Here is a 22477-nt window from a genome sequence, read left to right as displayed (position 1 = left end):
ATTAGGACTCTCCGGGAGGGAGGGAGAGGAGTGGGGACACGGCACGCTTAGGGGAGGAGGTGGTAAAGAGGCTGGGCAGGCACAAGGGCAGGGGCAGGGAGGGGGGTCAAGCACCCACGGGGCAGAGGGGAAGTCGGCGCCTATGCAATCAGATTCTTTCCTTAATTTCCCTATGTAAGGACAGAAAATGATATTTAGAAAGAGACTCATATCAAAGGGTCCAGTTCTGCAAGATGATCCCCACAGGCCTGTGTAATAATAATATTGATCTATTTGTATTGTGGAAGCACCTTGGAGCCCCGGTCATGGCAGAGGATCGTATTATGCTAGGCGTTGTACAAATGCAGAACAAAATGATGGTCCCTGTCCCAAAGAGCCTACAGCAGCCTACAGCAGTTTGCCCACAGAGATTATTTTGCAAGATTGGGGCACGTGAAGGCCACAGCTTTTTTATATTTCTAGTAGCATTTTGGATGGAGAGGAGGATATCTACTGCTGTGAAGAAGAATCACTTGAATGAAGACTGTTCTAACCTTCCTTTTGGGTCGGGTTCGGTAGTTGTTTCATTTGTTTTAAAGATCATTCTCATTTTCCAGAACTCTTTTAAAGGATACACTTTATACATTTAAGTTCTGCCTTCTGGAAAACTGTACAACAATATCAATCCGGCATCCGGGTGATTTATGTACCATGTTAACTTTCAGAGAGAGACTTCTATTTATTTTGTTGTGGGGGGTGCTAGGAAGGCCTTTAGAAGTTCAGCTTAAGAAAAATCAAAATCTCCCCTGATTGACTTGTTAGATGAGGAAGAGGATATCTGGACTCTGACTATTTATCTACCTGAAATCCCAACTAGAAATACTGTGAAGCTATGTGCTAGTTTGTGTAAATTGGTGTTAGCTCCATTGAAGTCAATGTAATCTACTAAGGATGTATCCCACCATTCTTATTTTGTGCAGTTGAAATGGGCATTGTCGAAGGAGGATTCTTCAGTTATTAAATATTGTGATTCCATTATTCTGTAGTTGTGAAGTGCTGATGCTGTGCTTAGCAATGTATCAGAGACAAATAAAGACAGAGCTTTGCCTTGAGGAGCTTAGTCTAAAAGATGCATTTATTTCCTTTTCCAATGCACAGCTAGATTTTTCCCTTATGTCTTTTTTTGCCATTATTACCAGGATCCAAGTTGTATGATTGTGTGTTTCTGTGTGTTATCCTTTTCTATCTCCCTTGGTTAAATTGGTTGTAGTTTTCAGGAGCAAACAAACAGTTGTTTGTTTAGAGAAGGCTCCCCCTGTATGACCAGTATTATTGATCTTTTTTCCCTTTTCTTCCTAATGAGCTGGGGTTATTTTACTCGCGTTGTAAAACACTGCACTCTGCTATATCGAGGAATGGGGCTTGCATCAGCGTGTCTCTGTTGTACTGCGGATTCCGGTAGCACTCACTGCAAGGAGCCATTGGTCTACTGCATGGAGATGCCTCACACTGAGATGGCCTCTGAGGAATTGCCTGACAAACGCTGGCCCATTAATATCATAGCAGGCTTTAGATCAGGCCCTGAAATCAATGGAAAGGCTCCCATTGACTTCAGTGGGCTTTGCCTCTGGTCCGCAGTTTAACCCAATCACTCGGCAAGAAACCCATGTCACCACTTGTGACTCTGATCCATACCCTTTCTGGCTGCTGTGTTTGATCTTGGGACTCCTGCTGATGGAGATCACCACTTCTTTCTTTGAAGAAGGAAATCTACAGTCCTCTCTATAGCAGGCAATCGTCCAACCAGTGCTTAAGAAACCACTGCTTGATACAAATGACATGGCATATGATTGCCCACTTTGTCAGTGGAGACCATATTGTGTCTGAAAAGCCTGGAGCTCAGAGCTGGCTAACTGAGACCCATGGCCAGTGATTGTTTCTGCCAGAGTGCCAAATGGAGAAAAGACGCTCTGCACTTTTGAAAACCAGGCCAACCAGTTAGATGCATAAAGCAGGATTTAGCAGCCTGTCTAGAGGCTCCTACTTCTGAAAATCTTGGCCTAGAGGGTCACTTTTCAGTAGAATTTTGGTACCCATCCTGCTACTGAACTCAACAGGCTATTGCAAGGTGTTGTCTCCCATCATTTCCAATATTGCCAACCCTGTACGTGGGATTCCTTGCTTCTGACACTACAGAATGCTGTTGACAAGGCACTGATTTGCTTACACTGTGATGTTCCTCTTCATATTGGGTCTATCTTCTATGGCCCTTTTGTGCTGCTCTGCAAATTATGCTGGCTTCAGCAGCTACCCAGGAATTCTTCCAGTGCAGAGTGAATCCCCAGGGGGTGGAGGTCTCAAGCTTTCATTCTGTCATCATTCATTTGTGACCTACAGTACGTGTCCCTTAGTTCTCTTAGGGTATGTCTACACTACGGAATAAGGTCGAATTTATAGAAGTCGGTTTTTTAGAAATCGGTTTTATAAATTCGAGTGTGTGTGTCCCCACAGAAAATGCTCTAAGTGCATTAAGTGCATTAACTCGGCGGAGCGCTTCCACAGTACCGAGGCAAGCGTCGACTTCCGGAGCGTTGCACTGTGGGTAGCTATCCCACAGTTCCCGCAGTCTCCGCTGCCCATTGGAATTCTGGGTTGAGATCCCAATGCCTGATGGGGCTAAAACATTGTCGCGGGTGGTTCTGGGTACATATCGTCAGCCCCCCGTTCCCTCCCTCCCCCCGTGAAAGCAAGGGCAGACAATCATTTCGCGCCTTTTTTCCTGAGTTACCTGTGCAGACGCCATACCATGGCAAGCATGGAGCCCGCTCAGGTAACCGTCACCCTATGTCTCCTGGGTGCTGGCAGACGCGGTACGGCATTGCTACACAGTAGCAGCAACCCCTTGCCTTGTGGCAGCAGACGGTACAGTACGACTGGTAGCCGTCATCGTCATGTCTGAGGTGCTCCTGGTCGCCTCTGTGAGGTCGATCAGGAGCGCCTGGGCAGACATGGGCACAGGGACTAAATTTGGAGTGACTTGACCAGGTCATTCTCTTTAGTCCTGCAGTCAGTCCTATTGAACCGTCTTATGGTGAGCGGGCAGGCGATACGGACTGCTAGCAGTCGTACTGTACCATCTTCTGCCGAGCAGCCATGAGATGTGGATGGCATGCAGTCCTTCTGCACCGTCTGCTGCCAGCCAAAGATGTAAAAGATAGATGGAGTGGGTCAAAACAAGAAATAGACCAGATTTGTTTTGTACTCATTTGCTTCCCCCCCTCCCCTGTCTAGGGGACTCATTCTTCTAGATCACACTGCAGTCACTTACAGAGAAGGTGCAGCGAGGTAAATCTAGCCATGTATCAATCAGAGGCCAGGCTAACCTTCTTGCTCCAATAAGGACAATAACTTAGGTGCACCATTTCTTATTGGAACCCTCCGTGAAGTCCTGCCTGAAATACTCCTTGATGTAAAGCCACCCCCTTTGTTGATTTTAGCTCCCTGAAGCCAACCCTGTAAGCGCCCCTCCCAGCGTCAGAGCAATGGCAAACAATCGGGCATCTGAGAGTGCTGTCCAGAGCAGTCACAATGGAGCACTCTGATGGGGCTAAAACATTGTCGCGGGTGGTTCTGGGTACGTGTCTTCAGGCCCCCGTTCCCTCCCTCCCTCCGTGAAAGCAAGGGCAGACAATCATTTCGCGCCTTTTTTCCTGAGTTACCTGTGCAGACGCCATACCACAGCAAGCATGGAGCCCGCTCAGGTAACCGTCACCCTATGTCTCCTGGGTGCTGGCAGACGCGGTACGGCTTTGCTGCACAGTAGCAGCAACCCCTTGCCTTCTGGCAGCAGACGGTGCAATACGATTGGTAGTCGTCCTCATCGTGTCCGAGGTGCTCCTGGCCGCGTCGGCTGGGAGCGCCTGGGCAGACATGGGCGCAGGGACTAAATTTGGAGTGACTTGACCAGGTCATTCTCTTTAGTCCTGCAGTCAGTCCTATTGAACCGTCTTATGGTGAGCGGGCAGGCGATACGGACTGCTAGCAGTCGTACTGTACCATCTTCTGCCAGGCAGGCAAGAGATGAGGATTGCTAGCAGTCGTATTGCACCATCTTCTGCCAGGCAGGCAAGAGATGGGGATGGCTAGCAGTCGTACTGTACCATCTTCTGCCGAGCAGCCATGAGATGTGGATGGCATGCAGTCCTTCTGCACTGTCTGCTGCCAGCCAAAGATGTAAAAGATAGATGGAGTGGGTCAAAACAAGAAATAGACCAGATTTGTTTTGTACTCATTTGCCTCCTCCCCTGTCTAGGGGACTCATTCCTCTAGGTCACACTGCAGTCACTCACAGAGAAGGTGCAGCGAGGTAAATCTAGCCATGTATCAATCAGAGGCCAGGCTAACCTCCTTGTTCCAATAACAACGATAACTTAGGTGCACCATTTCTTATTGGAACCCTCCGTGCAGTCCTGCCTGAAATACTCCTTGATGTACAGGCACCCCCTTTGTTGATTTTAGCTCCCTGAAGCCAACCCTGTAAGCCGTGTCGTCAGTCGCCCCTCCCTCCGTCAGAGCAACGGCAGACAATCGTTCCGCGCCTTTTTTCTGTGCGGACGCCATACCACGGCAAGCATGGAGCCCGCTCAGCTCACTTTGGCAATTAGGAGCACATTAACCACCACACGCATTATTCAGCAGTATATGCAGCACCAGAACATGGCAACGCGATACCGGGCGAGGAGGCGACGTCAGCGCGGTCCCGTGAGTGATCAGGACATGGACACAGATTTCTCTGAAAGCATGGGCCCTGACAATGCATGCATCATGGTGCTAATGGGGCAGGTTCATGCTGTGGAACGCCGATTCTGGGCTCGGGAAACAAGCACAGACTGGTGGGACCGCATAGTGTTGCAGGTCTGGGACGATTCCCAGTGGCTACGAAACTTTCGCATGCGTAAGGGCACTTTCATGGAACTTTGTGACTTGCTTTCCCCTGCCCTGAAGCGCATGAATACCAAGATGAGAGCAGCCCTCACAGTTGAGAAGCGAGTGGCGATAGCCCTGTGGAAGCTTGCAACGCCAGACAGCTACCGGTCAGTTGGGAATCAATTTGGAGTGGGCAAATCTACTGTGGGGGCTGCTGTGATGCAAGTAGCCCACGCAATCAAAGATCTGCTGATATCAAGGGTAGTGACCCTGGGAAATGTGCAGGTCATAGTGGATGGCTTTGCTGCAATGGGATTCCCTAACTGTGGTGGGGCCATAGACGGAACCCATATCCCTATCTTGGCACCGGAGCACCAAGCCGCTGAGTACATAAACCGCAAGGGGTACTTTTCGATAGTGCTGCAAGCTCTGGTGGATCACAAGGGACGTTTCACCAACATCAACGTGGGATGGCCGGGAAAGGTGCATGATGCTCGCATCTTCAGGAACTCTGGTCTGTTTCAAAAGCTGCAGGAAGGGACTTTATTCCCAGACCAGAAAATAACTGTTGGGGATGTTGAAATGCCTATATGTATCCTTGGGGACCCAGCCTACCCCTTAATGCCATGGCTCATGAAGCCGTACACAGGCAGCCTGGACAGTAGTCAGGAGCTGTTCAACTACAGGCTGAGCAAGTGCAGAATGGTGGTAGAATGTGCATTTGGACGTTTAAAGGCGCGCTGGCGCAGTTTACTGACTCACTTAGACCTCAGCGAAACCAATATTCCCACTGTTATTACTGCTTGCTGTGTGCTCCACAATATCTGTGAGAGTAAGGGGGAGACGTTTATGGCGGGGTGGGAGGTTGAGGCAAATCGCCTGGCTGCTGGTTACGCGCAGCCAGACACCAGGGCGGTTAGAAGAGCACAGGAGGGCGCGGTACGCATCAGAGAAGCTTTGAAAAACAGTTTCATGACTGGCCAGGCTACGGTGTGAAAGTTCTGTTTGTTTCTCCTTGATGAACCCCCCCACCCCTTGGTTCACTCTACTTCCCTGTAAGCTAACCACCCTCCCCTCCTCCCTTTAATCATTGCTTGCAGAGCCAATAAAGTCATTGCTGCTTCACAGTCATGCATTCGTTATTCATTCATCACACAAATAGGGGGATGACTACCAAGGTATCCCAGGAGGGGTGGTGGAGGAGGGAAGGAAAATGCCACACAGCACTTTAAGCACAGCACTTTAAAAGTTTACAACTTTAAAATTTATTGAATGACAGCCTTCTTTTTTTTGGGCAATCCTCTGTGGTGGAGTGGCTGGTTGGCCGGAGGCCCCCCCACCGCGTTCTTGGGCGTCTGGGTGTGGAGGCTATGGAACTTGGGGAGGAGGGCGGTTGGTTACAGAGGGGCTGCAGTGGCAGTCTGTGCTCCAGCTGCCTTTGCTGCAGCTCAACCATACACTGGAGCATACTGGTTTGGTCCTGCAGCAGCCTCAGCATTGAATCCTGCCTCCTCTCATCACGCTGCCGCCACCTTTGAGCTTCAGCCCTGTCTTCAGCCCGCCACTTACTCTCTTCAGCCCGCCACTTACTCTCTTCAGCCCTCCACCTCTCCTCCCGGTCATTTTGTGCTTTCCTGCACTCTGTCATTATTTGCCTCCACGCATTCGTCTGTGCTCTGTCAGTGTGGGAGGACAGCATGAGCTTGGAGAACATTTCATCACGAGTGCGTTTTTTTTTCTTTCTAAGCTTCACTAGCCTCTGGGAAGGAGAAGATCCTGTGATCATTGAAACACATGCAGCTGGTGGAGAAAAAAAAAGGGACAGCGGTATTTAAAAAGACACATTTTATAAAACAGTCGCTACACTCTTTCAGGGTAAACCTTGCTGTTAACATTACATACATAGCACATGTGCTTTCGTTACAAGGTCGCATTTTGCCTCCTCCCACCGCGTGAACGGATTTTGGTTGAATGCCAGCAAACATACACTGCAATGCTTTGTTCTACAGTGATTCCCCAGTACGTGTTGCTGGCCTGGAGTGGTAAAGTGTCCTACCATGAAGGACGAAATAAGGCTGCCCTCCCCAGAAACCTTTTGCAAAGGCAGAACCGCAAATGCCAGGGCAAAGTAATCCTTTCACATGCTTGCTTTTAAACCATGTATAGCATTTTAAAAGGTACACGCACCAGAGGTCCCTTCTCCGCCTGCTGAGTCCAGGAGGCAGCCTTGGGTGGGTTCGGGGGGTACTGGCTCCAGGTCTAGGGTGAGAAACAGTTCCTGGCTCTCGGGAAAACCGGTTTCTCCGCTTGCTTGCTGTGAGCTATCTACAACCTCCTCATCATCATCTTCTTCATCCCCAAAACCTACTTCTGTATTGCCTCCATCTCCATTGAAGGAGTCAAACAACACGGCTGGGGTAGTGGTGGCTGAACCCCCTAAAATGGCATGCAGCTCATCATAGAAGCGGCATGTTTGGGGCTCTGACCCAGAGCGGCTGTTCGCCTCTCTGGTTTTCTGGTAGGCTTGCCTCAGCTCCTTCAGTTTCACGCGGCACTGCTTCGGGTCCCTGTTATGGCCTCTGTCCTTCATGCCCTGGGAGATTTTCAGAAAGGTTTTGGCATTTCGAAAACTGGAACGGAGTTCTGATAGCACGGATTCCTCTCCCCAAACAGCGATCAGATCCCGTACCTCCCGTTCAGTCCATGCTGGAGCTCTTTTGCGATTCTGGGACTCCATCATGGTCACCTGTGCTGATGAGCTCTGCATGGTCACCTGCAGCTTGCCACGCTGGCCAAACAGGAAATGAGATTCAAAAGTTCGCGGTTCTTTTCCTGTCTACCTGGCCAGTGCATCTGAGTTGAGAGCGCTGTCCAGAGCGGTCAGAATGGAGCACTCTGGGATAGCTCCCGGAGGCCAATACCATCGAATTGTGTCCACAGTACCCCAAATTCGAGCCGGCAACGTCGATTTAAGCGCTAATCCACTTGTCAGGGGTGGAGTAAGGAAATCGATTTTAAGAGCCCTTTAAGTCGAAATAAAGGGCTTCATTGTGTGGACGGGTGCAGGTTTAAATCGATTTAACGCTGCTAAATTCGACCTAAAGTCCTAGTGTAGACCAGGGCTGAGGTGCTGTATTCTGTGCTGACTTAAACCCCATGCAGTGTTGTGATAGCCAAAGGGATTGCACAGGGTGTATCAGTTTGGAATTTGCCCCTGAAAACTGTTAAGTTTAATGTATGTATCTTGATTTTAGTAAGGCTTTTGCTGCAGTCCCACATGGCAGTGTCATAAACAAACTAGGGAAATGTGGCCTAGATGAAATTATGATAAGATGGGTGCATAATTGGTTGAAAGACTGTACTCAAAGAGTAGTTGTCAGTGGTTCATTGTTAAAGTGGGATGGGTGGGGAGGGGGAAGGTGTATTGAGTGGGGTCCTGCAGGAGTCTGTTCTGGTTCCGATCCTAGTCATATTTTCATTAATGACTTGGATAATGGAGTGGAAAGTATGCTTATAAAATTTGCAGATGACACCAAGCTGGGAGAGGTTGCAAGCACTCTGGAGAACAGGATTCGAATTCAAAACAATCTTGACAAACTGGACAATTGGTCTGAAATCAAGAAGATGAAATTCAATAAAAGAAAAGTGCAGAGTACTACACTTAGGAAGGAAAAATCAAATGCATAATTTGGAAATAGCTGGCTAGGGGATAGTACTGCTGAAAGGATCTGGGGATTATAGTGGGTCACAGATGGAATATAAGCCAACACTGCGATGCTTATTTCTTCAAAAAAAAAAAGTCAAATATCATTCTGGGGTGTATTAAAAGATCTGATTGTTTTGTCTCCTTGAGACTAAAAAAAACATACAATATGGGGGAGGAGGAGGAATTAAGACACATATGGATAGGGCAAGAGATCAAGAAAAAAGCAGTGCGATCCAGTCCCTTAAACCCTACCCCTTTTGACTTTTCTTTTTATTGCAACCATTCATTTCAATGGCTATTAATAACTTGGTTTTCAATGTAAAATGGATGTATGACTTTTCTGGCTATTGGGTAAGTACACTGAGAAGTTCTTTTCCAGATGTCTGGTCGCCAGATAAATCTCTCTTCGTTTCAAACCCGACGCTGAGAGGAGTCTGCCTCTTACCGCCCTGTCCTTGCTTTACAGTGTCTGCAATTTGAGGCCCGGCCCTGCTGGCCCACAGTAAAGCTGCCATGGAGTTCAGTTGAAGAAGGATGGGGCTGTTGTTTCCCATTGACGTCAGTGCGGTTTCGATCAGACCCTGGATGCACGATAGTCCTCTTGTCTGTTGGAAGGGTGAGTGGAAATCCATAGATAAAGCCAGATCCCCAGCACACAGAGAACAACTCAGCCATGGTGCACGAAGGAGGTTCTCCCCTGCACTGTATGACAGCAGCTTTAGGACTGATCAAATATAAAATCATTCCAGGTTCTATTCAGCCCTTTGATCTAAATGAGGAAAATGTCACTTTCTGTCTGAATTTGTTTTTCTTTAGTCTGCTCCAAATCCTGTTACTTTGCAACTCTGCTGCACGTAGTAGTTGGCATGGGGATGGTTACATTTTCAATTACTTTCCTTGCATGTTTCCAGGGAGCGGTTACTGTCTAATGGTCTGTCTCTGTAACTGAAACCACGGGCGTGACGGTTGAGGGCAGGCAGTTTGCATAAACGTTGAAATCCCCAAAGGAATTATCCTGAGCTGTGGAGATGTGCCATGAAAACATCTGGTCCTCGTCCTTGCTGGAGTCAAGTGCCAGTTAGTTGGTTGCAACTTAACATTGTTCCCATAATTATTAGCATCCCATTATCCGCTGACACGGAAGACAATTATATTTCGCGTGGCTACTCATGGTACATTAGTCATAAGATTTTGAAATGATTGGATACTCGTGACTGTATTCGGTTACCCACTTATAGCAGCTATTTATTTATTTGTTAATAGTACAGTTGCACCAAAAGGCCCCCCAACCTGGGTTTAGGCTCCATTGTGCGAGGTGCTGTACATACACCAGACCCTATCTGGAAGGGTTTCCAATCTAAATAGGCAAGGAAGGATTATTGTCCCATTGATAGGTGAGAAATGAGGCCCAAAGAGATTAAGTTCATTCCCTCTGAAGCACCTGGCATTGGCCACTGTTGGAAAACAGGATATTGGGCTAGGTGGACCATTGGTCAGATCTCGTACGGTCATTCTTATGTTAAATGAATTGCCCAAACTCACCCAGGAGGTCTGCGGCAGAGCTGGGAGTTGAATGCAGATCTCCTGAGTCCCCATCCAGTGCCTTAGCCACAACCCCGTCCTTCAAAACTGGGGTGGAAAATACCTTCCCTCAACTGAGTTGCACAAGAAGAATTTGACCCCCAGACTATGTACAATGCCTTTGCAATGGCGTTACTGCTGGACAGCAGCAAACGAAACCGATGCAAAGGAAAATAATCAAATGCATTAATGTGTTAGTTATGTACCACAAAAATAAAACCACACTGCCCCGTGGCCGCCCTGCGGCTATGACTAGACTAGCACTTTGGTCAGCCAGGGGTGTGAAAAAACACTTCCTGACCTACGTAAGTTTCTCTGACAAAAGTGCCGGTGTGGACAGCGCTCTGGGGGCACCAACATAGCTACCGCTGTTTGTTGGGGGTGGTGTAATTATGCCGGTGGGAGAGCTCTCTCTCGTCGGCTACACGGGAGCCGTTACAGCCGTGGCTGCCCCGGGACAGCTGTGCTGCTGTAAGAGCTGTAGTGTAGACATAGCCTGAGTCACCATGTGATTTGACTGCTGTAGCCTCAGTTCTTCATCCTTCATCCCTTCTCTGTTGTTCAGTTATGCCCTTTGCAGCTGGGGTGGGACTCTGACGCCTGCCCGGAGCTCTTTGCGGGACCAGGGCTTGACATTGCAAGATCATTTGGGCAGGGCCCGTCTTTTTATCTGTACTGAGCCTGTAATAATCTAATAATAATCTCTGTGCTGAGCAGCTGCTCTCGTGCTGGAAGAGGGATTAGTAAGCTTCTTGTTCTCTTCCTTCCCTTCTTCCTACCCTGTGCATCATGCAAAATTCAGGTGTGTGCTGTAGAAAACACCAAGGAGGGGAAACCGTTCCCACGCCAGCCCCAAAAGCACAGTCCCAAGTGGGTCTGGTCAGATGAGGCAGCGTGGCCTGACCCTCAAGCTAACTAGTGCAGACTGTGCTACCTGGGGGCACCCACTACTCATTTTCAAAAGATCACAAGCGGGAACCCTGCCGCGTGGTAGGACTGCCCCTCCTGAAGCGTCTTGCCTTGTGCTGTGTCTCACAATGGTTCTTGTCACTAACACCTGGCCAGCACCATTCTGTTGCCCATTTGGTCTCTTTCAGTAAGGGCCTGCCTTTTTTTACCTATATTTTCCCTAAGGCTCTGATCCAAAGCCCATGGAGGCCAATGGAAAGACTCCCATTGTCTTTCCCTAAGGCCCCAATCTTGCAAACAGTTACACGTAGGCTTAACTTTATGCACATCACCAGTCCGATGAGACACACACAGTGTGTACAGTTAAAGCAAACACATAAGTGTCTGCAAGATATGGGCCTACGGGTGCATATCTGAAAGATTCCTCAGCAAAGCGATTGGGCCTCCTCTTTTAGGCCAGCTGGAATCTAAGCTTTCTCTTCTGTTTGGGAACCAGCGGAAACTTCCATTGTATTGGATATGAGTCAGGCTCACATTTTGTCAGGGATATTTTTAGTAAAAATCACGGACATGTCATGGGCAATAAACAGAAATTCACGGAAGCCTGTGACCTGTCCATGATTTTTACTAAAAATATCCCTGACAAAATGGGGAGGAAAGCGGGTCCAGCACCCACAGTGGCTGGGGGCTCTGCGGGCTCCTCCCCGCCTGCTGCGGCTGGGCAGCTGCAGGGGAGGGGGGGCTGCCTCCCTGGCAGTTGGGAGCTCTGGGGTTCCCCCGCTACCCGCGAGGGGGAACCCCAGGGCCCAGCAGCAGCTGAGAGCTGTGGGGCTGCCTGCTGACAGCTCCAGCCCCGGGGCAGAAAATGTCACGAGGGTCTCTGGAAGTCACGGTTTCCATGACCTCCATGACAAAACTGTAGCCTTAGATTCGAGGAAGGAAAGGGATATCTCTTAGCTTATAGCAGGAAAAATGAAGACAGCATTTATGCATGGAAATGCATGCCGGGGCTGTATGCGGCCACAACAGTCTTCTTACATGGAACGTTTTATGCATGCTGACAGCTCTGTCATAGTTCCACAGTCATCAAAAGCTGTCTAGAAAACATAAGATGTAATTCAGTATCCCCGAATCAGAAAAGGGAGGTTGACTCATCAGACAAAAAATGGCAGCACCTAACTTAGGAGACTTTTGCCACTAAAGCTCCATTTCTGTGCATAAGCAGATCAGTGTTCTTGATAACTGCTATTTGAATTCACAGGACTGAACTGTGTACTATTACCTAGCAGAGCTTGGGGTTTGTTTGTTTTTTAGCATGCAGTGAAACTGCTGAACTCAACCTTTTCCATTTTGATGGTGAGGAAGGGGCTTTTAATTGTTTCCTAATACATACAGACCTTCATTTCAATGACAGCGTCTCTGTTTTGATACTCACTGAACATCGGGGTGTTTATTACTCAATAGTTAAGGAAAGAAGCAAACCAGCACTGCGGTGTTTTGATATGACTCATAAAGCAGGCTCAGTCAGAGGGGGATAGTGCTCTATGCCTGTTCTTAGTGCTTATATAATGGCTATATGCTCTGGCTCCGTGTGTTTGGAATTAAAAAAGGAAAAATAAAACATTTTACTACCCAAACTGAAAGCCACAAAGAAAGGAAATTTGGCATGATGACAAGAGCATTATTGTAAGAGCAGGGTAACTGTAAACAGTCCCATCACAACAGAAGACATAAGCAGCTTGGACTGCCGTGGGCAATGCATTGTGGTGGGCTACTACCGTCACACTGGGTTGGAATCCTTTGCCAAAAACAGGGAGTAATTTTAAGGGAAATCAACAAAACAGCTAAATGAGTGAGGCATGTTAACAATAAAAACCTGGAATCTAGTAAAATCATCCACCGTAATGTAACAGGTTGAGAATAATTTACCTTTATCGCTTTGTTTCAGCCGGATAAGATTTTCATATGGAAACAATCACAATATATCATATCCCCTTAGGGATCAAAACCCCCAACTATACAGTCTTTACAATAAAAACAACGAGGAGTCCTTGTGGCACCTTAGAAACTAACAAATTTATTTGGGCATGAGCTTTCGTGGGCTAAAACCCACTTCATCAGATGCATGGAGTGGAAAATACAGTAGGGAGGTATCAATACACAGCATATGAAAAGATGGGAGTTGCCTTACCAAGTTGGGGGTCAGTGCTAGGTGAGCCAATTCAATTAAGGTGGAAGTGGGCTATTCTCAACAGTTGACAAGAAGGGGTGGAAATCACTTTTGTAGTGCTAATGAGGCCAATGTAATCAATTCCACCATGATTTCAACAATTTCCATCCCACCACCAACCTCAGCCTGGTCCAGTCCACACAAGAGATCCACTTCCTGGACACTACAGTGCTAATAAACAATGGCCACATAAACACCACCCTATACCGGAAACCTACTGACCGCTATTCCTACCTGCATGCCTCCAGCTTTCACCCTGACCACACCACACGATCCATCGTCTACAGCCAAGCTCTGCGATACAACCTCATTTGCTCCAACCCCTCAGACAGAGACAAACACCTACAAGATCTCTGTCAAGCTTTCTTACAACTACAATACCCACCTGCAGAAGTAAAGAAACAGATTGATAGAGCCAGAAGAGTTCCCAGAAGTTACCTACTACAGGACAGGCCTAACAAAGAAAATAACAGAACGCCACTAGCGGTCACCTTCAGCCCCCAACTAAAACCCCTCCAACGCATTATTAAGGATCTACAACCTATCCTAAAGGATGACCCAACACTCTCACAAGTCTTGGGAGACAGGCCAGTCCTTGCCTACAGACAGCCCCGCAACCTGAAGCAAATACTCACCAACAACCACATACCACACAACAGAACCACTAACCCAGGAACTTATCCTTGCAACAAAGCCCGTTGCCAATTGTGCCCACATATCTATTCAGGGGACACCATCACAGGGCCTAATAACATCAGCCACACTATCAGAGGCTCGTTCACCTGCACATCCACCAATGTGATATATGCCATCATGTGCCAGCAATGCCCCTCTGCCATGTACATTGGTCAAACTGGACAGTCTCTACGTAAAAGAATAAATGGACACAAATTAGATGTCAAGAATTATAACATTCATAAACCAGTCGGAGAACACTTCAATCTCTCTGGTCACGCAATCACAGACATGAAGGTCGCTATCTTAAAACAAAAAAACTTCAAATCCAGACTCCAGCGAGAAACTGCTGAATTGGAATTCATTTGCAAATTGGATACTATTAATTTAGGCTTAAATAGAGACTGGGAGTGGCTAAGTCATTATGCAAGGTAGCCTGTTTCCTTTTGTTTTTTCCTACCCCCCCCCCAGATGTTCTGGTTTAACTTGGATTTAAACTTGGAGAGTGGTCAGTTTAGATGAGCTATTACCAGCAGGAGAGTGAGTTTGTGTGTGTATGGGGGTGGGGGGGATGTGAGAAAACCTGGATCTATGCAGGAAATAGCCCGACTTGATTATGTAAAGAGTTGTCACTTTGGATGGGCTAGCACCAGCAGGAGAGTGAATTTGTGTGGGGGGGTGGAGGGTGAGAAAACCTGGATTTGTGCTGGAAATGGCCCACCTGTTGATCACTTTAGATAAGCTATTACCAGCAGGACAGTGGGGTGGGAGGAGGTATTGTTTCATATTCTCTGTGTGTATATAAAGTCTGCTGCAGTTTCCACGGTATACATCTGATGAAGTGAGCTGTAGCTCACGAAAGCTCATGCTCAAATAAATTGGTTAGTCTCTAAGGTGCCACAAGTACTCCTTTTCTTTTTACCTTCTAGATGATCATGATGGTCCCTTCTGGCCTTAAAGTCTATGCATCTATGAGGTTTCCAAACAGTACAAAACCTGATGCTTTTAACAGATCGGTCCTTTTTAATAAGGGCTACCAACAGGGCCAGTAAAGAGGCAATAGCAAGCAGGCAGATCCTGCCCTCAGAGGATTGTTTAAACACAGAGCAACATTCATAAGCAAAAATTAGGATATTGCCAGATAAAGGTGCAGCCACTGCTCTGCAGTAATATAATTCTTCCTATCCCATCCTGTCTCTAGCGAGGATCTGGACAGTGCTTACCATATGTACAATATAGGACAGGTAAGAGGAAAGAACAAGTCTTTCTAAATACAGCATAACACAGCAGTTGTAGGGAGACGGTCAAGCTGTCTCAGGGCAGACTGTTCGGAACCAGGGCACAAACCCCAAATTGGTGGTGAGTTCTATTCTCAGATTTCACCAGCCAGTTATCAAGTGTGAACTCCTCAGGCACTATATCAGCCTTCATATGGAATTACAGACAGTTCCCTTGGGTAATCTGTCTTGCCACCCAGGTGAGCCTAGCTTTGTGAAAGATGGTCCCTTACACCAGTGTTTCCCAAACTAGGGATGCCGCTTGTTCAGGGAAAGCCCCTGGTGGGCCGGGCCGGTTTGTTTACCTGCCGCATCCGCAGGTTCGGCCAATCGCGGCTCCCACTGGCCACGGTTCGCCACTGCAGGCCAATGGGGGCTGCGGGAAGTGGCAGCCAGTATGTTCCTCGGCCCGCACCGCTAACCGCAGCCCCCATTGGCCTGCAGTGGCGAACCGCGGCCGGTGGGAGCCGCGATCGGCCGAACCTGCGGACGCAGCAGGTAAACAAACTGGCCCGGCCCACCAGGGGCTTTCCCTGAACAAGCGGCATCTCTAGTTTGGGAAACACTGGTGTAAGGGACCATCTTTCACAAAGCTAGGCTCACCTGGGTGGCAAGACTGTCTGTAATTCCATATTAAGGCTGCCTGAGGAGTTCACACTTGATAACTGGCTGGTGAAATTTGAGAATAGAACTCACCACCAATTTGGGAAACACTGCCATATACCAAGGATCACTGCAATATTCAGGTTACTCCCAGTCCCAAAGGACCAGTCATTTATCCCAGGTCAACTGCATTTTAGATCTCACACCTAAGACAATGCTTATAGCCAATCCTATAGTAAACTGCCTAAAGCTTTGTATACAGTAGGCAATATATTACATTGGGCAATATACATACAGACATGAGTTCATTCATTGAGATGCAGATTCATAGCAGAGACAGTGAGCTTCGTAGTTGCAAAGAGTTCCTTTAGAATTCAGTTCATAGGTCATAGTCCAATGTCCCAATCTCATATTCAGGGGTACCGGCATAACTGGGACCTCAGTCTTGTGACTCAAACTTCCCCGGATGAAGCCTAAGCAGATCTGAGATGACAGAATCAGGGCCCAAGGATCTTTTATACAATTTCATGTCCTCTTTGACAAGTTGGTAACAAAAGGTAATTAGGATGACTTTGAAGAAGGTCCATCATCCGTACTTAGCTATAGGAATTAACATAAGGCCATTTGCTTGTTCCTCCACCATTCACAGTTCATTTCAAAGAGAGGTGAAAACTGAGATATCCCTTGTTTACAATTCATTTAAATGATATCAGAATACAGCATAGACAGGGACTATTGATTACATTGTCGACCCTACTCATACATCTGTAAATATACAAAAACACAAATATTATCTCTCTGCATGTCTTTTGAGGGTTATTTATTTTGCAGGATGTTTAACCCTTTCTGGCCATGCGTCACAGCTTCATAAACCATTTATAAATGGAACCTTACTATAAAGTCTGACTGAGTAATTATTGTTATTTATTATTTGCCTTAAGTATCATTTAAAGGCTGCAAAGAGGGATTAGGGTCTCATTGTACTCCGTGCTTCACAAAGATGTGGTGGAAACCTACTCCTTTGTTAATTATTTCTTATTGGTATTTAGGAAGCAGAGCCTAGGAGCCCCTGGCATTGATCAGGACCTCTCTGTGCTAGGCACTTTACAAACACAGGAGTAAAAGGGCTTACAATCTAAGTAACTATCTACGTTAAGTGTCTCCCTTCTACCTTGCTGAGGACTCCCATTTGTTGTATTTGGGAAAGGGGGAGATAGATCAGAGGAATTATCCCCCACAGGCTGAAATGCTATACTTCAGATCCTCCCTCAAAATATTTGTTCTTTGGTCACATAAGGAAATGAAAAAAGTAACAATAATGCCATAAAAATCCAGATCCTTAGCGGCTGTAAATCAGTGTGGTGCGACTTACTTCAATGGAGCAATGCTGATTTACACCAGGATGTATGTTCTAAACACAAATCGCAATGTTCAGTTTCATTTTAGTGAACTGAACGACTGACTCTCATAATCTCTCTCCTGTCATCTTCTACTGCCCTTCTACACATGTTCCTATTTGCTTTTCACTGCATAATCCATACAAAGGATTTCCCAAGGAACGAAGAGTTTGACTGCTATTATAAATTAACATTTCCCTTTCTTTCTTCCTTTCCTATGCTCTCAACAGATACACCTAATAAAACACTGTCACACTTTGTGCTGGTCACCTGAGTTTATCACCATTGTCCATATCAGATGGCACAAAGGCAGGCTCAGAATGACCTTGAGGTTAACAGGCTAATGAAAACAGTGATGTAACTGAGAGCTACTGAACCACTGTGTAGCTGAAACAGACAGCCAGTGGTCCCAGAGAACACAGAATTAGTTACAAATACCTGACCCACAAATCAGTCCACTTTAAGCAGACACACATACACACTCTGCCATTTGTAACGACGCCACCAGTTATTTCAAGTTTTTTTCTTTAGAGCCTGACTATGATTAAACACATAACGTTTCCCGCAAATCACATTTTGTGTGTGTTCTGGTTCTGCTATTCCAATATGTTTAGTTTGGTTTAACTTTTTTTTTTTACACTGAATTGGCCATATAGTCACTTCCCAGTTCATTTGACAGTCAGTTGGGTGATATGGATCTTTTCAGCTAGCTGCTTTTGTAAGCTGTTGGTGAGTACATGTTACAGGTCCCGCTGGGCCAATCCACAGAAGCTATGAGTTGTACAGGCCACATTTTTAGTGCCTTGGCACTTTAGCTGAAGCTGTAGGAACTCATGCTTTTTAAGTCTGGAAGTCCATGGTTCACTCCTCAGTGGGTGGGTGAAGATAGCAGCCATTACACTTCCACATTTGGTTCTTGAGCCTGTCCATCATAGTGTAAGCATAGAATTACAATGTAGGCCATCGGGTGGGGTCTAACTCACTGAGAGTGAACCCTGAGAAGACACTGAGCGAAATAATTGGCGCTAAACAGAATGCAGTAAGGGCACAGATCCCCAACTGATATAACACCCTTGAGTTCAAGGGAGCCCTGCTGACTTTCACCAGCTCTTGATCTGGCCCCATAGGAGTTAATTACTATTCATTTGCAATGATTATAATATTTAATCATATGACTGAGCAGTTACTTTTTGTTTTATTTAAAATAGAGCAACAGGAGAGCATCAAAGAGGTTCTTTTCAATCTTGGTTCAGATTAACATCCAAAGTTTGGCTGCTAATCTTAAATGTATTTCTACTATCCAAATGTTCAGGGGTTAAATTAAGGAGGAGCAGGAAAGGGAGGGGAAGGAGAGGAACACAGCTCCCCCACTCAGCTAAGAAAGAGAAGAGCTCCTCCTCCTCTCCCTGCCTGGGGCAAGAAGTTTCCCCCTCAGCTCTCCTCCTCCTGGACTAGTTTGGTGAGACCTCCCCCTTGCGGTGGGTTCTTGTTACAGCACGGGGAGCTTGTCCTGAACAACGATGTTGTTTTTATTCAAACGTTACTTGGCACAGATCTGCCCCCTGCCACATCAGAGCCTCGCCTTCCAAAATGGAGGCTGATCTTTGGTCTGTGCACATCCTTGCACAATCCGCACACCTTTCTGTTTCAATTGACTTCCCTCACGGCATGCTTTCATGAACTCAAGCACTAAAGCTTTGGATTGAGCTTCAGCCAGCTCAGGGAGGCTGCCAGAGGATCAGCGCCAACCCTGCAGCAGGAACCAAGGAAGGGAAGGGTTGGGGCGGCACGTTTGTGCGGTCTGATTGGTTTGTAGAGAGGGAGTCACTCTGTGTTGGTCTCGCTCCAGCTCCTCCTCTCCCCAGTCTTCATCAAGAGGTCATAGTTCATGACAAATCTCTAGCGAGTGAGCTATGCTGGGAATGCATTTATCTCTGTGACGTACAACACAGTGCTCCAAACAACCCATGGTATCGCCAGAATTAAGGAGCAAGGGCAAGTGACCTATTGGTCAGAGGCCAGCAACTTCTTTTATAGCCTGTCATTTGTTATGTCTCCGCAGAACATACTAGGCCAAGCCCTTACCTGGGGCAAATCAGCATAGCTCCACTGAAGTCAATGGGGCTCTGCTGGTTTACACCAGCTGAGGATCAGGCTCCTACACTGCAATGAGCTCGTCAAGGCGGCTGTCAGACCTGTCTTCTGTCTGCATGAGGGGAAGAACTGAAAGCGGTGCATGGTGGCATGTGCTCTGGACTTACCCCAAATCAGACAGTTCAGACCAGTGAGCTGCGGCTGTAAAACTGCCGACGGGCTGCCTTACACAGGATCATGAGCCAAACGAGCCAGCAACTGCTGTGAGAGCCAGACACCAGCAAACTGTGTGGAAAATGTGCTGGGAGGTGAATGGGTTTCCTGCTGATCTGGGCAAAATCTGGGCATTTGGGACTAAGTCTCCAGTGGCACCAGGGTGGTACTGGCACAACTTGAGCCAGCGGGTGGGTGGGTCGTAGGCAACTTTATCCCAACTGTTCACTCCCCTGATCCTGGGGACTGGTGGGGGCCAACCTGTCCCTCAACATAGCCTAGAGCAGCCCCAGGGCTGCTCTTACTTGCATTGGGAGATAGTGGGTTTCATGCTCCATGCCCTGCCTGTTCTTGCCTCCAGCCCATCCCGCGTCCTCCTGTGCCTAAGAGGTAGAAGGTGCTGGTGTAGAGTCAGCTAAAAGGTTTGCTGATGCCTCAAGACACCAGTGTGCCACTGGAATGGCACAAAGAGGACTTAGAAGGTACGTCTACACAGCAAAGAGACACCAACTTCTGGCCCATGCCAGCCAACTCTGGCTCGCAGGGCTCGAGGTGGGCGGCTGTTTCACTGCTATGTAGACATCTGGGCTCAGGCTGGAGCCTTGGCTCTAGGACCCTGCAAGGTGGGATGGTCCTAGAGCTCGGGTTGCAGCTGAAGCCCATAAATCTACACAGCAATGAAACAGCCCCGCAGCCCAAGCCCCACAAGACTGAGTCAGCTGGCACAAACCAGCCACGGGTTTTTCTTTGCTGTGTAGACGTACCCAATGGGGCCAAGATCTGGCCCATGGAGTCTACCTTTTTGAGCTCTGCATGTAAGGGAAGATTTTGTGCTAGACAAAGATACAGATGACTGTACACATTTAGCATTGCTGATAGCAAAGTCATCTACTTTGTGTGTCCTGGTCAGACTCCAAATTGAGTGATCATTTTGCCAACCTATAATTTCAATTAGATAAATAAATCTATTCATGATCAAAAATTCAATTTCTTTCTTTACTTCCCCTTGTCCTGCGGATACGGTATCACTGAATCATAGAAAAGTAAGACTGGAAGGTCATCTAGTCCAGTCCCCTGCACTGAGGCAGGATTAAGTATTATTTAGATCATCCCTGACAGGTGTTTGTCTAACCTACTCTTAAAATCTCCAATGATGGAGATTCCACAACCTCCCTGGGCAATTTGTTTCAGCGTTTAACTACCCTAACAGTTAGGAAGTTTTTCTTAATGCCTAAATCTCCCTTCCTGCAATTTATACCCATTACTTCTTATCCTGTCCTTATTTATCACCCTCCTCTTTATAACCATCTTTTACATACTTGCAGACTGTTATCATGTCCCCCCCAAGTCGTCTCTTCTCTGGACTAAACATACCCAGTCTTTCCTCATAGGTCATGTATTCAAGACCAGCGATTCACAACCAGGCATATGCATACCCCTGGGGGTACAGAGAGGTCTTCCAGGTGTACATCAACTCATCTAGATATTTGCCTCGTTTTACAAGCTAAGTCAGTACAAACTAAAATTTCATACAGACAATGACTTGTTTATACTGCTCTATAAACTATATGCTGACATGTAAGTACAGTACAATAGTTATATCCCAATTGATTTATTTTATAACTATATGGTATAAATGAGACAGTCAGCAATTTTTCAATAATAGTGGCTGTGACGCTTTTTTGTATTTTTATGTCTGATTTTGTAAGCAAGTAGCTTTTAAGTGAGGTGTAACTTGGGGGACACAAGACAAATCAGACTCCTGAAAAGGGGTACAGCAGTCTGGAAAGGTTGAGAAACACTGTTCTAGACCTTTAATTATTTTTGTTGCTCTTCTCTGGATTTTCTCCAATTTGTCCACACCTTTTCCCGAAGTGGGTGGTGCCCAGAACTGGATCCTATGCGCCAGTGGAGGCCTTATCAGTGATGAATAGAGTGGAAGAATTCCTTCTCCTTTCTTGCTTACAACACTCCTGCTAATTTAACCTTCCAGAATGATATTTGCTTTTCTTTTTCTTTTTTTTTTTTTGCAACACTATCACATTGTTGACTCATATTTAGTTTGTGATCTACTTTAACCCCCAGATCTTTTCTGTGGTTCTCCTTCCTAGGAAGTCATTTTCCATTTTGTATTTGCGCAGTTGGTTGTTTCTTCATTGCTGCCTTCTGCCTGACTGCCTCCTGGCCACATTTCAGAGGTAGTTGAAGTATTTCTTAGCTATACAGTACCTAAAGCCCTTTATATCACATCTGGATGAATAATAATAATTCTTAGCGTCAGTGCTGGGCTTTTCATCTTCAAAGTGTTGTATAAAGATTAATTCAGACTCATAACATTCCTGTGGGGAGCAAGTCAGGCCTTATATAAATATAATATGACCTTAAGCCATGAATTATGACCGTAAAATGTAGCTCTCATACAGGCCTCTTCTGAGAGCCTCTGCTCTTTCCGAAGCTTGTGCACATCTTTGATACCCAGTGAATCCTCACAGCTCTGTTATGGTTACTGACAATTCCAGGAATTGAAAAGTGAAGGGGGTTTCCAAGTAGTAGCTAAGGTCACTGGCTTCACGCAGTAAGCTCAAATTGCAGATGTAAACTACTTTATCCTATGTTTCCAGTTCTTTAACCTCGTCTTAATACAAATATTACCCAGATTCAGATATGGACTGATATAATCCCCAAAAGAATTTCCGATTTCTGATGCAGCGTTTGCAAAAGCCTGGAGTCAGCAACACACATATAATATCACATTTCCAATTACAACAAATTAAAAAAAAGACAGCCAAGGAAACTCCTACATACTGTACACATTGTATGCTAACTACGGTACTTACATGGCCCTCATTACTGTAGTATCTGAGCGTCTCATAATCTTTTTAACGTA

At 46.6% G+C, this 22477-nt stretch overlaps 1 protein-coding gene across 1 annotated transcript in view; it reads left to right on the top strand.

Moving 5' to 3' along the window:
• The window catches only part of LOC125633352 (somatostatin receptor type 4), a 138731-nt gene that overhangs the window by 58200 nt on the left and 58054 nt on the right, over positions 1-22477 (top strand). Inside the window, exon 2 of the mRNA XM_075127256.1 lies at positions 9078-9227. The gene's annotated coding sequence lies outside the window, so the exon portion shown is untranslated. The remainder of the gene's footprint in view (positions 1-9077; positions 9228-22477) is intronic.

The sequence above is a fragment of the Caretta caretta genome, chromosome 3 (genome assembly GCF_965140235.1).
Source record: "Caretta caretta isolate rCarCar2 chromosome 3, rCarCar1.hap1, whole genome shotgun sequence".
Lineage (NCBI taxonomy): Eukaryota > Metazoa > Chordata > Testudines > Cheloniidae > Caretta > Caretta caretta.
The sequence above is the reverse complement of the archived record's forward strand: the minus strand, read 5'-3'. Positions and strand labels throughout refer to the sequence as shown.